The sequence below is a fragment of the Meles meles genome, chromosome 18 (genome assembly GCF_922984935.1).
Source record: "Meles meles chromosome 18, mMelMel3.1 paternal haplotype, whole genome shotgun sequence".
In the NCBI taxonomy this organism is placed as follows: Eukaryota; Metazoa; Chordata; class Mammalia; order Carnivora; family Mustelidae; genus Meles; species Meles meles.
In genome coordinates, this window is record NC_060083.1 from 52,052,948 (window position 1) to 52,068,684 (window position 15,737).

Here is a 15,737-nt window from a genome sequence, read left to right on the forward strand (position 1 = left end):
TGATTTTCCAGGCACAATCTCAAATATCTGTTCTTTCAATGGTCTGGAAAGGTGGGAACATTTTAATTGTGTAATAAATGTGTATTAACGATAACAACTGTAAATTGCCTCTTGAGTTCCTTAAGACCAGTCTAATCTTGAGATCAAGAAACTTGGAAAGGGTAATCAAAGAGTCTTCCAATTCTGCTTATCTTTTTTTCAACCTTTTCTTCTTCATCTTTAACTGTTACGCCTTCATGGAGCGCACACCACCATTCTAGGCACTGCTCCCTTGGTTTTACATGGATTGTGATTCTAAGAGGCTTCTTTTATAGCATCTTAAGTTATTTGAGACTCAGACTTCAGCAGATGTTGCCCTTGGCAGCATAGCTCTGAACCCGGAAATAAATAGGAACCAGACTCTAAAGAGGCAGAAGTGAGCCTGGCTTGTCGGAGGAACAGCATGGAGGCTGATGTGGCCAGAAATAGTGACCAAGGAGGAGGAGGAGAAGGATGTGATGAGGTCAGGAAAGAAACCTCAGGGGGTGGACCTATGTCCTGTGGGTCTGTGAGGGCCCTTGAGAGGGTTTTGCTCTGACTCTCTGGGAGTAAGGCTTCACAGTTTTTGAGCAGAGGACTGGCATGTGTTGATTCACATTTGAGTAGGATCTCTCTGTGCGTGTTGAGAACAGACTGAACTGAGGGCAAAGAAGGAAGTAGGGAGACAAGTTAAAAGGCCATTGTGGGCATTTGGACAAGACGACAGAGGCTCAGGCCTGGGCAGCCGCAGCAAAGGGTAGAAACTGATGAAATTCAGGTTAGGCTCAAAGGTGGAGCTGACAGTGTCCGCTGTTGGTTCAGATGTGGGGCGAAGAGAGAAAGAGGGGCATGCTGTTGAGGAGGTAAGGGTGAACCCAAGGTGACTTTCTAGAGCCTGGGGGCCAATGGACTCTGCCTACTGGTGGCCCAAGGAAGCCAGTCAGAACAGTAGGCGGGGCCGGTGGGGCCGTGTTCCAGTTGAGATGCCTTTTATATATCTATATGAGGCTGTTGGGGGGTAATTCCATCAAAGCAATACAAAATAAGAATGTTTTGATGCTAAAATATGCAAAGTTTCTGGAATTAGAGAAATTCCAGAAGTTTAGAGAAGTTTTACCCCTCTGACAATAGCACATCAATGAGATGGATAGGGAGTGAAAGGGGTGTTTTTGTATCCTCTCTAGAGATTCTTTTTTTTTTTTTTTTTTTTTTAGATTTATTTATTTGAGAGAGAGTTCCTGAGCAGGGGGAGGGGCAGAGGCAGAGGAGGCAGAGGGAGACAAGCAGACTGTCCACTGAGCGAGGAGCCTGATGTGGGGCTCCTTCCCGTGACCCGGAGATCTTGGCCTGAGGTGAAATCAAGTGTTGGATGCTTAACCAACTGAGCCACTCCGGCTTCCCTCTCTCTGGTGACTCTTACACACACCTTGCCTTGGCTCCATTTGTCTCTGCCAACAGTTCGAGGTATTTCAGAATAAATGTTCTTAAATGACACACATACCTGTGCACGATGATTTAAGAAAATCGGGCATACCAAAGCCAGACTTATAAAACATACAAGCTTGACCTTAATTGTCTTGCATTATATATTCACATTCCAAATGTTTCTTTTTAGTAGAAGATGAATCTTTTCAAGTATAGGTTTATATGTGTTATAACTAATTATCTGGTTACAAGTAATAAAAAAAATTAGAAATCATTAGTAATTTATTTGGCAAACATTTCTGGGAGATCTTCTAGTAACCCTGAAAGGCATTATCCTAGACACTGTGAGGATATATAAGAAAAAGGAAAAAAAAGGCACATTCCTCAAGGAGATCATAAAATCACAGTGACATCAAGCCATACACACATACGAAAATAATTGTAATGCAAGGTGGAGTGTGAATTGGGGGAAATTATTCCTGTTAAGGAAATCAGGAAAAATTAACTGGACGAGATAAAATTAACTGGACAAGATGTCACTTTTACTAGGATTTTGACTAGTAGACATGCAAGATAACATTCTATGCCCAAGAAATAACACCAGCAAGAGCAAACGAAGGCATTTACAAGCATGGTATAGAGGTTAATCAAGGGGAGCGGTTAGTAGTTAGTCTAAAAGGTAGCTTGGGATCACAGAGAGTCTCCAAAGCTGTCGTAGTATTTTAGCTTCGTTGAATAAACAGTGAGGAGCTGCTGAAAGTTTTTAAGCACTGAATGTCGCGATTCAAGTGATTCTTAGGAAAATCTTTTTGTCCATGTTGTTCAGATGCCCTTGCCATAGGAATAGTTGGCAGGGACCAGATTAACGCAGGCAGATTAACTGAGGGCCTGTTCAAGGTGCAGGAATGTGGTGAGAGCATAGCAGTGACTGAGGGCTAGAGGGGACATGCTTGAGAATCATCTCAGAGATGGCATTTGATTAGACTTGTGAAGTATCACCCAACCCTTAATAAACTGGGAAGGTGGGAGACGTCTGGTTTGGGGAGGAAGAAGGTAGGTACCATTATGAACTTTGTGACTTTGAAGTGCCTCCACTTCATCCAGCTGGGCTGTTCACTTGCTGTGGAAGAAACGTTTGTGGGTAATCGTAAGAGAAGGCAGGACTCAAGTAGACAGCTGTGGGGATCACCCACAGAGAGGGCCTGTTCAAGAGAGGGACACAGGCAGAAAACAGACAACTGTGAAGGAAGAACTACGTTGAAGAGGTTGGAGAGGAAATAGTCAAAGAAGGGTCTTCAAGGTAAGAGGAATCTGAGAAAAATGCATTTTCATGGAAACAAAGGAAGAGAATATTCGGAAAGGTGGATTTTCAAGAATGTGACAGAAAGTCAGGAAGGATGAGGGAGGAGGAAAAGTCCTGGGATTTGAAAGTGAGAGTCACTGATAATCTTGGACAGAGCCCTGAAAGGGAGAGTGTGAACAGAAACATGATCGCAATAGATAAATGAGACCATGGACTTTGTGAATACTCTATTGTTTCAGAAAATCTGATATTAAAAGGAAAGTGTCATTCCAAAGGAGTATATTTTTAGGCTGAGAATGTCTTGCAATACACAAGAAGGGACCAATGGAGAGGAAGAGTTTAGTGAGGCAGAGACCCACGGACACCTGAGAGCTTGCTATCTGAGACAGAAGGGTCTGGATGAAAGACTAGCACAGGCACACCCTTGCCCCTTGGCCACAGGATCCAGCCACAGGAGACCTCAGCCTGTTCCTGGAGTAGGCCTCACGCTCTCCTTCCTCTAGGCCTTTACACCCACCACCCCTCTGTTTGGGATGTTCTTCCCCTAGATTTTCTGTGGCCATCCTCCTCCTCATCACTCCACACGGTTCAGTGTTCCTCCTGACCTCTCTCTGTAGAGTCATGCCCAGCTCTACCACCTTCACTGGTCCCGTTGTCTTCGTAGCTCGTCTCACCATCTGGAATCATCTTTTCATTTCTCTGATTGTTTATTTTCTATTCATACCCACCCACCCATCCCCCCATTAGAATATCTGCTCCATTACGAGGACTTTGTCTGCCTTGTCCTCTTCTGTACTGCTAGTGTTGAGAAAACTCGGCACATGGTAGGTGCCCTCCTAGTACCTACTGAGTGAATGAATGATAGGAGCTGTGACTTTCAAGGAGGGAGGAAGGAAGGAGAGGACTGGCAAATATACAAGGGGGTTCTGTGACGAGACTTGCAGAGAGCTCCTATCTGGTATCATCTGTGTTTCTAGTAGAAAATAGCAGGAGTCTTCGGAGTAAGGAGTTCCAGGACCAGCAACATAGCCAGGCTTCATGCTGGGCTGATGGCTAGAATGTGGCTGGAAGGAAGCAGGAGTAAGTGCATTTGCCGAGGTAGAACTGGAATTCTGCAGGTCGAGGAGGGAGGTTGACAGCATGAGTCTGGAAGAATGAAATGCTCTTGAATTGACCTGAGGACAGAGGTAGCACAAGAAGGTAGAAATGGGGTTTTATCATGGTAGAACTTTAGCTGCCACGGTTAACAGGGCTGGCAGAGTTCATGAGAACACAGGGACTTGTTGGCAAAAGGAGAGTCTGGGGAAAGGGATGGGAGCATTGACTAAGCTAATGTTTAGTGCCATGAGTTTAGTTTTTGTTGAGTTGGTGGAATTAACCAATCCTAAGGTCCATATGATAAAATACAAGTGGTGGGCTCCTGATATGAAGAGAGATTTGTGTTTCCAGTTGATATGTGTTTTTACTCAACTAGTAAAAGGAGTTGAGCGTTTCTAACTGCAGGAAGACCAGGAGTCCCTTGAAAGCAGTCCTTGTGAAATGCTCATTTCCTTTTTTTTTTTTAAATTTTTTATTTATTTTTTTATAAACATATAATGTATTTTTATCCCCAGGGGTACAGGTCTGTGAATTGCCAGGTTTACACACTTCACAGCACTCACCATAGCACATACCCTCCCCAATGTCCATAACCCCACTCCCCCTATGCCAACCTCCCCTCCCCCCAGCAACCCTCAGTTTGTTTTGTGAGATTAAGAGTCACTAATGGTTTGTCTCCCTCCCAATCCCATCTTGTTTCATTTATTCTTCTCCTACCCCCCTAACCCCCCATGTTGCATCTCCACTTCCTCATATCAGGGAGATCATATGATAGTTGTCTTTCTCCGATTGACTTATTTCACTAAGCATGATACCCTCTAGTTCCATCCACGTCGTCGCAAATGGCAAGATTTCATTTCTTTTGATGGCTGCATAGTATTCCATTGTATATATAAACCACATCTTCTTTATCCATTCATCTGTTGATGGACATCTAGGTTCTTTCCATGGTTTGGCTATTGTAGACATTGCTGCTATAAACATTTGGGTGCCCCTTCGGATCACTACGTTTGTATCTTTAGGGTAAATACCCAGTAGTGCAATTGCTGGGTCATAGGGTAGTTCTATTTTCAACATTTTGAGGAAACTCCATGCTGTTTTCCAGAGCGGTTGTACCAGAAATGCTCATTTCTAAAATGCAGAATCCCATATGGCACCTCCCACAAAGTAGACATTCATAAATGTTGAGAAAATGAAAGAACGATGATGAACTGGGAAATTCAGTCTAGCCATGTACATGGTAATATGAATAAATAAGACATTGTTTTGACTCATCCACGTTTGACTTCAACCCATTTTAGGTGGGGCAAAATACCTCTCTATAGTCATATCTTCATTTTTTTAGTGTTACTTAGCAAGTTAAATGTATAGCATCAAAGGTTTTTTCAGACAGAGTTTTATATTTTCCTGCACAAACCAGTAGAGTTCTTAACATGAAAATCTGATTTAACACTAGTGAACTGGTATCTACCAGTTCCCATTGCTGCCTGCTGTGTCATTGTGCATGCTTGTGAATTCTTCCACTGTATTTTAGAAAAGGTTTAATGTTTTATCATGTTCAAATCGGAAGACTAAAATATTGGCCAGCAGCTCAAAATCCTGTCAGAATTGAGGGGTTTATGAATTAATTTTCTTTCGTTAAGTATACAATCGAGGTTCAAAGAGGAGAGGACAATAACACCAGAATAATAAATAATCTGAATGAAACGTTCCCTGTGGGTCTGGGTTTTGTCAGTGGCACTTCCAACCTTGAGGTTGTGAAGGAATCCCCGAGTCCAGACCCTGCCTGGGTCTCCGTCGGCAGCAGCTCCAGTCTTGCTGCCGTCTTCAGTGGCTTTAAGAGAAGCATGAAATCCTCCCCCAGGTGAGAAGACTTGAACCAGAGAATCTGAGAGAGCCTGTGATTGACATTTGCAAAGTGAGAGCTTCTTTTCTAGCCTGTTAAAATCTTTTCAAACCAAATTGAAACAACGTCCACAAAAAACATGAGCCTTTGACAAATTACAGACCATTACTAAGTGGTGGTAGTGGGTTATTTTCAGAAGTTTGGTTAAAACTTTGGTATTTACAATTTACCATTGTTTCAGAAATCTATTGGGTTATTTTTAAAATAACACTTCTTGAAATAAGAGGGTATTTGAGAAAATATAGGAATAGAGAAATGTCAAATTTCCTATTATTACCCCCAGCTAGCAATAACCTAGTGATAATTTAGTGTGCGTATAAAATAGCACATTATGGGAATTTAGAGGACCGAGATCACAGTGTAGTAAACAATAAACAGTGTAGTCTTTCACTTTTTTAAAAGTCATGCTAAGTATATTCCAATGTCATTGGAGAGTCTTGGAAAATATAGTTTTCATTGTTTCATGATACTCCATTTTATGGATGCAGCATAATATAGTGTAGTTTTCTCTTATTTTTAAACATTTAGCTTTTTAAAAAATTGCCTTCATCGATGTAGAGATGAACATCTTTATATATAAATTTTAGTCAACACTTCCATTGTTTTTGTCTTAGGTTAAGATCCCAGTAGAATTACACGGTCAGATTGGTTGTGCTAATTTATATTGTTCTGTGACAGAATATCTGTTTTATCTAGCCAGTCCTTACCATTAATACTTTCCTTTAATTTTTAGTAAAAAAAATTTTTTTAATTTTTAATTTGCATTTTAAGGAGTTAGCTCGAACATTTATAATAGATTCGTTGTGTGTGTTTCATTTTCTGAGAATTGCCTATTCCCACTCTTTGACAGGTTGTCTTCTCTTAGTGTCCCAGTGTTTTTCTCATCACCTTACAGGATGAAAAAATTCTTAGCTTTGTGGCAAATATTTTTGGTGTTTGCCGTTTCATTTTATCATTTAACTTTACGATACACAAAAGATCTTATTTGTATTTAGCATAATCTGTCCATTTCCTTTGTGAATTCTCTATTATAAGTAGTTGTTTTAAGCTTCACTGTTTGAAAATATACTAAAAATTAAATATTTAAAAATATAGGAACACATCAAACATTTTCTGCACCGTACTCACTATACTAAGTAAAAAGCACTTATGAAATTGACATAGCATTTACCAGCTTGGGTTCCTGGTCTGTAATTTTAATAGTGTCTGAAGGATTATACTGGAATTCTGCCAGCCTGAAGTCATTAAAAGGCTTTGAGCAACAATTCAGCATCTTTTTCAAATTTAAGAAAAGCTCCATATGGCATAATTATTCAAAGCTAAGGTCATAGAAACTACTTAAACCTTTGAAATTTATAATTAAAGGATTAATATTAACTTATGAAGACATTGTCATTTTGGCTTAAAATGGAATTCTAATCTCAACTTTGGTCCCTTTGCTTTGATCTTTTCCCTGACTTTTTCCTTTGCTAAAAATACGAAGTTTTATATCCTTAAATTTTTAAATTAAATATTATCCTCAAACAGTTCAGACATAAAAATTGATTGACAAACAACATCCACTCTAATTTTTACAGTATTTCACAAGTGTTGGTCTTCAAGTTGGCATTTTCCTCTGGCTGCAGCTTAATATAATGGATCACAATGATATTTCTCAACATAACAGTAAATTAATTTACAAAAAACACCACGCAAAAATGACAACTTAGAAAACCATGGGTGTGTAAATAATTTGAACGAGATGAATTGGTGTTCGTTTATATTAAGGTTTAGAATTTTCAAATAGTCTTCAAAGTACCTGCATCGTAAACCTTCTTAAAGTGGTGAAAGGGGCTGTGTCTTGTTTCACACCAGAGCTAGACTTTTTTGTCATTTGGACAATATCTACAAAGCAGTACAAACCAAATATGTTAGTTAAAGCAGTTTACGTATCTCCTGTGTAAAGAGGAATTGTGTGTTCCTTAGAGACACAGTTTTCCATCGATCCTCAGGTCTCCCCTACTTTTTCTGGCTCGGGTATGAGGCACTTGTTTCACAGTGATTCCACGAAGTAAGTACTGGAATAATGTCTGCAGTGTCTGCTTATTAAACAAAAAGAGCCGATGTTGGATATTTACACTGTGGGGCTCTTACCACCCCAACCAGAGGGCGGGGCTGCCACGCTCAATGCAGTGCGAAGTCAGGGATACAGATGGCAGCAGGCTGCCCCCCACTGAATGCGGCTCTTGCTGTTTCCCAGAGAATCTTTTGCCAATTCTCCCTCTGCCTCTTCGCTGCATGTTAAAGAGCACTTCTATTTTCTGGCAATCTGGAAGAGCAAATCAATAGCTTAACTTCAAAGTCTAGTTTTCCTGGGCTAGGGAGCTATGTTTTACTTGGAGGAAATTAAGAGTATATTCCATGTTAAGGCTATTTCAAAATAAAATCTAGAATTACAAATGAATCGTTGTTTACATTTAAAGTAAATATTTACAATTTATAAGATTAATCCTTCCTTGTCTTTGTCTGCCCTAATTTCCTAATATTCTAGTCACACCATTGTAAACGAAGTTCTGCCATTCACCAGAACTTGTTGGTTTTATCCTTTGGGATTTTCTTCAGGGAAGAAATTTCTACCTAGAATAAAAGGAAAATCTCTAGGTCAGGATAGCAAAAGATAGTATTTTGATTTGAGAAGTTGTTGAAAATAGAACAATTTATTTGGCATCTTTGGAGATTGATATCCCAACTGAGAGAATTCAGAATAAAACAAGTAGGTATTTGTGCCCAAAGGAATTTATGTGTGTGTTCATTTTGGTTTTTGTGAGGTTTTCTTGTTATGTATTGTGTGTGTGTGTGTGCACGTGTGTGTGTGTTTGAGTTGAGATTAGCATCGATAATTGTACGGTCCTTTCAATCCTTTCAGCTTCATGGCCAAACCTGTAGGAGTCTTATTGGCAGTGAATCTTTTTTTTTAACATGGAAGAAAATAAAATGAGGGGCACCTGGGTGGCTCAGTGGGTTAAAGCCTCTGCCTTCGGCTCAGGTCATGATTCCAGGGTCCTGGGATCGAGCCCTACATAGGGCTCTCTGCTCAGCAGGGAGCCTGCTTTCTCCTCTCTCTCTTCCTGCTTCTCTGCCTACTTGTGATCTCTGTCTGTCAAATAAATAAAATTTTTAAAAAAAATAAATTAAATGAAAAAAATATGTATTTCATTAGTATCTTCAACAATGATGAAGTGATTACAGATAAGAACAGAAAGAGTAATTTATGGCACTGTCTCGATGGTTTGCCATAAATGGGGGGGGCGTGTACATCCCAACTTGCCTAGGAAGGTCCCAGTTTGCACCTGTTGTCCCAGGATCCTGAATGATTAAACATTTCCCCACCTCTTTCAATCTTAAACGTGTCCCAGCTCGAGTGTTAAGCTTTGTGATTACCCTAACTAGGAGGGTGCTTTTTATGTAAAGGAGGCATCTTTTCTCTTTATATATCCTGTGATTTAATTATTGAACATTATAATGCTGACTACATATATTTTAAATGAGTACTTTTGAAAATGATACTGAACTTATAGATAACTAGACTCTAATTATTTTAACATCCTGACTAGCCTTCTGACCGATGTTTTTTCTATCCCACACCAACATTTCAGTAACATTTGATGCACTTCGATTGAAAGTATTTTCTGGTTGTTAGGAGGCTCAAGGAGATTGGAATGAAGAGGCAGGGCCTCCCTATCCATAATCCTGCCTGCTTTATTTGGAGACTCTCTAGAAGGGGAGGGTAGAGGATGAGCTGATGGGCATTTGGTGTTAGGTACTGAGGGCCTGATGTCACAGAAAGGCCAAAGGGCATAGCACATTGGAAGAGCACTGGGCTAGGAGTCAAGTCTTATTTTAATCATGGTTCATAGTAGAAGGGAGACAATTATTCACTGTGAAATGGGGTTTCCTAATTCAGTATTGTGAGGATTAAATTAATAGTTGAATGGGGCGCCTGGGTGGCTCAGTTGGTTAAGGCATCTGCCGTCCACTCATGTCATGATCTCAGGAAGGCCCTGAGTCGGGCGTTCTGCTCAGCTGGGAGTTCGCTTTTCCCTCTCTCTCTTTCTGCCTCCCCTCCCTGCTCATGTGCGCTCTCTCTTTCAAATAAATAAGTAAAATCTTAAAAAAAATTAATAATCAAAAATGGTCATTTAGGGGCGCCTGGGTGGCTCAGTGGGTTAACGCCTCTGCCTTTCGCTCAGGTCATGATCCCGGGGTCCTGGGATGGAGCCCCACATCAGGCTCTCTGCTTGGCGGAGAGCCTGCTTCCTCCTCTCTCTCTCTCTGCCTGCCTCTCTCCCTACTTGTGATCGCTATCTGTCAAATAAATAAATAAAATCTTTAAAAAAAATAAAGGTCATTTAACTAAATGAATATATTATGGGACACAGTAAAAATAACAGAAAAAGTGCAGTTAGTGTAAATATACCTCTTCATCCTCACAAGTAATTAAGGAAATGCTAAGATATTATTTTTCATGTATTGAATAAACAAATAATTTTAAGTGATACTGAGTATCACTTTTAATTAATAATACCAAATACCAAAGATGAAATGAATAAATACTCCAAAATGCTATTAGTGAGCATGTAAATTGGTACAACTTTCCTGAAAGCCTTTAGTTATCTATATTGTGGGCTTTTGAAATATTCATCTCTTTTGATGTAGTGGTCTATTTTGTGGTCAGCATGACATCAATACCAAAACCCGAAAAAGATATCCCACTAAGAACAGATTAATCTCAGAAATCTGTTACATTTCTATACACTAACAATGAAGTAACAGGAAGAGATGTTAAGAAAACAATCCCATTTACAATTGCACCAAAAATAAGATACCTAGGAATAAACCTAACCGAAGAAGTGAAAGATCTCTACTCAAAAAACCATAAAACACTGATGAAAGAAATTGGAGATGATGCAAAGAAATAGCATTCCGTGCTCATGGACTAAAAGAGCAAATATTGTTAAAATATCTATGCCACCCAAAGCAATCTACAGATTTAATGCAATCCTTATCAAAATAACAGCATTTTTCATAGAACTACAACAAAAACCCCTAAAATTTATATGGAACCACAAAAGACCTGGATAGCCAAAGTAGTTTTGAAAAAGAAAAACAAAGCTGGAGGTATCATAATTCTAGACTTCAAGTTATATTACAAAACTGTATTAATCAAAACGGTATGGTATCAGCACAAAAAATGGGCACATAGATCAAAAGAAAAGAATAGAAAACCCAGAAATAAACTCATAATCATATGGTCAGTTACTCTCCGACAAAGCAGGAAAGAATATCAAATGGGAAAAAGTCTCATCAACAAATGATGTTGGGAAAACTGGTCAGCTATAGACAAAAAAATGAAACTGGACCATTTTTTGCACCATACATAAAAATAAACTCAAGGTGACCTGAGGGGTGCCTGAGTGGCTCAGTCAGTTAAGCATCCAATTCATGATTTTAGCTTGGGCCGTGATCTCAGGGTTGTGAGATTGAGCCCTGTGTTGGATTCCTTGCTTGATGTCAAGTCTACTTGAGATTCTGCTTGAGATTCCCTCTGCCCCTCCCCCAACTCAAGTATGCACACACTCTCTCTTTATAAAATAAATGAATTAAATCTTTTTTTAAAAGTGGATTTACCTGAAAGGATAAAAATCCTAGAAGAAAGCAGAGACAGTAATGTCTCTGACGTCGGCCATAGCAACATTTTTCTAGGTATGTTTCCTGAGGCAAGGGAAACAAAAGCAAACATAAATTATTGGGACTACATTATTAAAATAGAAAGCTTCTGCACATAAAAGGAAACAATCAACAAATCTTAAAAACAACTTACTGAATATGAGAAGATATTTGCAAATGATACATCCAATAAAGGTTTAGTATCCAAAGTATGCAAAGAACTTCCACAAATCAACACCCAAAACCAATAATTTGATTTTAAAATGGACAGAAGACATGAACAGACATTTCTTTGAAGACATCCAGATGGCCGACACATGAAAAGATGCTCAATATCACTCATCAGGAAAAGACAAATAAAAAGAAACCCACAATAAAATATCACCTCACACCTGTCAGAATGGCTAAAATCTAAAACACAAGAAACAAGAGGTGTTGGCAAGGATGTTGGAGAAAGCAAAACCCTTGTGTGCTGTTGATGGAAATGCAAACAGTGTAGCCACTGTGGAAAACAGTATGAAGTTTCCTCAAAAATTTAAAAATAGATCTACCCAATGGTCTAGTAATTGTACTACTGGGTATTTCCCCCCAAAATATAAAAACATGAATTCAAAGGAATACATGCACCCCTATGTTTATAGGAGCATTACAATACAATACAATACAATTGTCTATTTACAATAGACAAGATATGGAAGCTGCCCAACTGCCCATCAATAGATGAATGGAGAAAGAAGATGTGGTATGTATCCAATGGACTATTATTCAGCCATAAAAAAGAATTAAGGGACACCTGGGTGATTCAGTTGGTTAAGCCACTGCCTTCAGCTCAGGTCATAATCCCAGGGTCCTGGGATCGACTTCCACATCGGGTTCCTTGCCCAGTGGGGAGCCTGTTTCTCTCTCTGCTTCTGCCTGCCACTCTGCCTGCTTGTGCTTGCGCGCGCTCTCTCTCTCTCTCTCTCTGATAAATAAATAAATAAAATAAATAAATAAATAAATAAAATCTTTTTTAAAAAAGGACGAAATCTTTCCATTTGTAATGACATAGATAAAGCTAGAGAGTATAATGCTAAGTGAAATAAGTCAGTGAGAGAAACACAAATACCATATTATTTCACTCATATGTGGATTTTAAGAAACAAAACAAAGAAGCAAAGTTAAAAAGAGATGAAAAGAGAAGAGCCAAGAAACAGACTCTTGCTATAGAGAACAAATTAATGGTTACCAGGGGGATGACTAAAACATGGAGACTGAGGAAATTGCTCATCATGATAAGCACTGGGTGATGTATGGAAATGCTGGCTCACTCTACCATACACCCAAAACTAATACAGCGCTGTATGCTAATTATAGTGGAATTAAAATAAAATTTTGAATAAATTAATTAAAGAAATAAAAGAAGAATGGATGCTGAGGGACAGCTGGCAGGCTATGGCACACTCTTAATGCCTTCAGCATTTGATGCCTATTTTGTGTATAGCAGTCCTGGATTACTTGACAGTGTGACGATCAAAACAGACAGATATTCCTGTCTCCTCAGAGCTCACATTTTAACTGGAAAGACAGATATAACTAAGCAGGGAACATGCCACTTATTTAAGAAGTGTCTAAGTGCTACTGAGTAAGAAATGAAAGAAAGGATTAAGGGAGACTCTGGAGTACCAGAGTTGGGGCCTATTTAAATAGCATGATCAGGGTTGGCCTCATTGAGAAGGTCAACAGGGAGCTGAATTAGCCCTGTGGGTATCCGGAGGAAGAAGTTTCTGATGGAGTGAACAGCCAGTGCAAAGACCGAGCAAGAGCCTGGCTGGTGGAGTTAAGGACCAGCGGGGAAACCAGTGTGGGGAGAGCGGAGGAGACAGGGAGAGAGTAGAAAATGAGTTTTGAGGAATCCCAAGGGTCCTGATCACATAGGACCTTTGAGACTGTTGTAAGGACTAACTCTGAGTAATGGAAGAACGTTAGGGCCTTGTGCCAAGGAGTGATATGATCCAGCTTAGACCTGAAAAGATCATTCCGGCAGTGTGAGGACAAAGGTGGGAAACCCATTAGAAGAGTACTGCTGGACTCCGAGGGAGAGATTAGGGGGACGTGGAGCAGAGTGGCGCCAGTGGAGGTGGTCGGATTCTGGGTGGATTTAAAGGTGGAGCCAACACAGCTTCTTGACGGATTTGATTTGGGATGTGAGACCAAGAAAAAGGAAGTCTTAGAGAAGTTTACACAGGGGAAAAGGGCAAATATACTAGTTCATTTCTCTGGGGTGTGGGATTAGAAATGATTTTTAAGTGGTATCATTCAGTTTTTCTAAATATTCTCTATTATATCCACACCGTAGTCCTAACAGTGATGTACAAGTCACCACTGGTTATATTGTCCCCTACCCCAAGCCCTAGGACATCTTCAGCCTGCTTCCTCTTTCTACCCTGAGACACCAGAGTCACAGAGACAAGGCTGGGCTGGCCCTTCGGTCCTGGGGTTGCATTCGCTGACACTAGAAACGGGGCAGTGCATTTGTGACGTCAGCAGCCCCTCCTCAGCCCTGCCTGTGAGGTTGGGATGTTCTCCAACGCCCCTTACCCTGGCCCAGGTTATCTTTCTCTCAGGGCAGGGAGGCCATTCTTCAAAGAAAAGCAGAAATATTGCCTGCCTGACTTCGGCCTGCTCACAGGGCTCTTATTTTTGCTTCTGCAACATTAATGAGCGCAGAAGGAAATGTGGGCCTCTCTGACTTCAGACTACACCTTTCCCAAGGAGAGCCCAGCCCAGGGTCTGATAGGGAGGAAAGGAGAAGGTGGTCATTGTCCCGAGACAGAGCAGGCTGGTAGTATGAGGCCCCTGAGGGACACAGGACCATCTGGCCTCAAAGAGAAGGTAAGACTGAGATACTCTCTCTGTTCCTGAGACAAGGATCTTTCTAAAAAACGTATCTCAGGGGCTGGCCAAGCTGGCTCAGTCTGTAGAGCATGCAACTCTTGATCTTGGGGTCATGAGTTCAAGCCCCATGTTGGACAGTACAGCTTAATTTTAGGAAAGGAGAGAAAAAAACAAATCGCCTTGCTGGGTGGGATTAGGCACTGGTAGTATCAAAACAACCTCTCCCTGCAAAGAGATATCCTTTAATGGGGCAGGGATAATGGAACAAATGGCACTGTGATTACACTGAACGGAAATCAGAGCCATTGCCTAGATCCGTTGGCCACCATGCTTGAGAAACTCCCAGGAGGTCTGCAGGGGAAGGGTAGAATCAGGCAGAACCTTCTGGACAAGGTAAACCATGAGTTAATGGCATTTCCCTCTCTTGCTTAAAAACTTACAAAGTGCCATTGCCCACAACAAAGTGAAGTTGCCCTAGCTCCTTAGTTTTCTGGCCAAGGATTTGCATAATCCCACTCCTCTCCTACCTTTCCTCTTTTCTCATTTATTTTAATTAATTTAATTTTTCAGTCCACGGTTCAGTGGCATTGAGTACATTTAAATTGTCGTGTGGGCGCCTGGGTGGCTCAGTGGGTTAAGCCGCTGCCTTCGGCTCAGGTCATGATCTCAGGGTCCTGGGATCGAGTCCCACATTGGGCTCCCTGCTCGACAGGGAGCCTGCTTCCTCCTCTCTCTCTGCCTGCCTCTCTGCCTGCTTGTGATCTCTCTCTGTCAAATAAATAAATAAAATCTTTAAAAAATAAAAATAAAAAAAAAAATAAATTGTCGTGCAACCAACACTACCATCTCCAGAACTTCTTCCATCTTGTGAAACCTGAACTGTCCCCATTAAACACTAATTCCCTATTTCTCTGTCCCCCAGTCCCTGGCAACCAACATTCTACCTTCTGTCTCTATGTATTTGATGACTCTAGGTACCTCATGTGAGTGGAATCAAACAGTAGTTATCTTTTTGTGATTGATATATTTCACTTAGTTTTATGTCTTCAAGGTTTATCCATGTGGTAGCCTGTGTCAGGGTTTCCTTCTTCCAAAAAAAGGGATAATATTCCATTGTCTGTGTATACCACAGTCTGTTTATCCATTCGTCCCATCAGTGGACACTTGGGTAGCTTCCACTTTTTGGCTATTGTGACTAATTCTGTTATGAATAGGGGTGTGCAAATATCAGTCTGAGCTTCTGCTTTTAATTATTTTGGGTATAATACCCAGTGTGGAATTGCTGGACCGTATGGTAATTCTATTTTTACTTTTTTGAGGAACTCTCCATGCAATTTTCAGCTGGTGCACCATTTACACTCCCACCAGCTGTGCACAAGGCTTCCGATTTCTCCACATCATCAC

At 40.5% G+C, this 15,737-nt stretch overlaps 1 protein-coding gene across 1 annotated transcript in view; it reads left to right on the forward strand.

Moving 5' to 3' along the window:
- CEP112 (centrosomal protein 112) overlaps positions 1-15,737 on the forward strand; it is a 409,934-nt gene that overhangs the window by 249,740 nt on the left and 144,457 nt on the right. The gene's annotated exons all lie outside the window — the stretch shown is intronic.